Consider the following 2,514-nt stretch of genomic DNA (forward strand, 5'->3'; position numbering starts at 1 on the left):
CGCAAAGATATTCTAGATGAGAAAGACGTACTTCTAGTCTCTCTGTTAAATCTCTTCACAGGATGTTGTCGAAAAGAGAACGTACAATTACGGCGACTTAGCTGTTGTAATGAAGGCTAGAGACCCACGACTAAACAAAAAACTCACCATCCCTGAATTTGTCTTAGCCTTTGGTCTATATAGGGACGTTGTACAGGTGATACTCGAAAAATTAGAATATCGTGCAGAAGTTAATTTATTTCAGTAATGCAACGTAAAAGGGGACCATTGCATGTGATATAGCTTACTTGGCTTATTAGAGTGGGACACTGTGAGCCTAGAATATTGCACCTTTTCACAATATTCTAATTTACTGAGATTGTGGATTTGGGGTTTTCATGAGCTGTAAGCCATAATCATTGCACTTATGACAAATCACGGCTTGAACTATCTTGCTTTGCATGTAATGCGTCTATCTTATATATTAGTTTCCCCTTTTACATTGCATTACTGAAATAAATGAACTTTTGTACAATATTCAAATTTTTCGAGTATCATTTGTATGTTCTGTTTATCCTCAGCGCCGTGAAGAACTTGACCTCTACATGGACAAATTGGTGGACTTGGGCCATAAGTGCAGGAGTTTTACGATTGTCACAAGTCCGTGTCAGCAAAAGCAGCAGCAGCCCTGGACCAATTTAACATCCGTACCGACTGGAGCTAGTTGGACACAGAGCTCTTTTGCAGACATTTTGCAGGCTTGGATCCCCCGTCTTGTGCGGTCTGCTCATCCATCTCCCATACCACCAATTTGTGCCCCTCAGAAGCAGACCCCTCCACATATTCGATTCAACCAGTTGGGTCTAGCAAGCCTGACCAGCGCAGCCTTAAAGATAGGCTCGGACCACCCATTGTTTTCCTGGGGAGGGCACAATTCTATAACAATTTTAATGTAGGAGTGTGTAGTTTCAGTGCCTGCAGATTACTGCACGTTTGTTCTATATGCTTTAAGGCACATACTAGATCTATGTGCCTTTCAAATCTGAACCCCAGGCAATGACTGAGGTAAAGATAGACAACTTGGCATACCACTTGAAAACTCACCCTTCCCCTCACTTGGTGGAATACATAATTCACAGGTTTTCACAAGGTTTCCACACTGGGCTAGTGGCACTCCCCGTAGGTACTTTAGAATGTCCCAACCTCCTTTCCGCTGTGTATGACCCACTAACAGTTGATGATCTTATTGGTAAAGAAGTTCCAAAGGGTTTCGTGTTAGGCCCCCTTTTCTCCCCTCCTTCTTCCTCGCGCACTAATTCGATTGGTATCACCACCCGCAAATACTCAAATAAAAAACGGTTAATCATTGACCTATCAGCACCTCAGTCATCTACAAACCCAAGCCTAAACTCTCTCATACCATCCTCTGAATTCTCTCTACACTACACCACTGTAGATAGTGCTATACAGGCAATCCTGAAGGCTGGTAGAGCTGCATGGCTTAGCAAAACCGATATCACCAATGCTTTCAAGTTACTACCTATTCATCCCTCGTTATGGCATGTTCACGGGGTTAAGTGGAGAGAGAAATATTATTTCGCTACTAGAATCACTTTTCGGTGCAAAAAGTAGCCAAAAATATTTTGACACGTTTGCCGAGACTCTTTGCTGGCTTCTCCTAAACATTGTGAGGTGTCCCACGGTTATACACTATCTGGACAATTTTCTAATGGTGGAAGATAGCAGTAGCACTCCTCTAAGGCTAAAAAGCACAACAGCACTATTTTCAACTCCAGGCGTTCCACTTTCCCAAGACAAAACCACTGAACCCACCACCAGACTTATTTTTCTAGGTACCACACTGGACTCCAATTCCATGTAGTCAAGTCCCCCAGAGTATAAACTTCTACACATTCACAAAGGGGCTGATTTACTAAACTCCAAATTAAAGGAAAATTAAATGTAAACCGCAAGAATTGGGGCAAAATATCCAGGCTGAGACTACAGTCAAGTTGTATATTTTGCCTAAATGTTGAGATTCAGACATTTTGCTATAAACACGGTTTTCAGAGAAAATGCAGTGTTTACATTACAGCCTAGGGAAACCTCCACTGCCACTTATCAAATGGCTGCTAGAGGTGCTTCCTGGGGCAGTGCTGCACAGTGTGATTGCCATTGAGGGTTTCCTTCCTTTGCATGCAGACACTGAACGTTCCTCATAGAGATGTATTGATTTGATGAATTTCTATGAGGATATGCTGATTGGCCAGGGCTGTGTTTGACTTGTGTTGGCTCTGTTTGTGATGTTTGTGTTCCTGACCCTATAGCATTCCTTTAATGAATATCTCAATGTTTCCACAGTAACAGCCAATCTCAATTATTTGTAAGATTTCAAAACAGGGGACTTTGATCAGTTCCAAAAAGATGGTCACAAACTTAGTGGGTCCCATTATGTATAGAGAAAATACATTTGTTTTAAAAACCAAACACAAAGACATATAAATAGCTTTTAATAATTCAAATCGGGTACAAGGA

Source organism: Pelobates fuscus, chromosome 9 (genome assembly GCF_036172605.1).
Source record: "Pelobates fuscus isolate aPelFus1 chromosome 9, aPelFus1.pri, whole genome shotgun sequence".
NCBI lineage: Eukaryota > Metazoa > Chordata > Amphibia > Anura > Pelobatidae > Pelobates > Pelobates fuscus.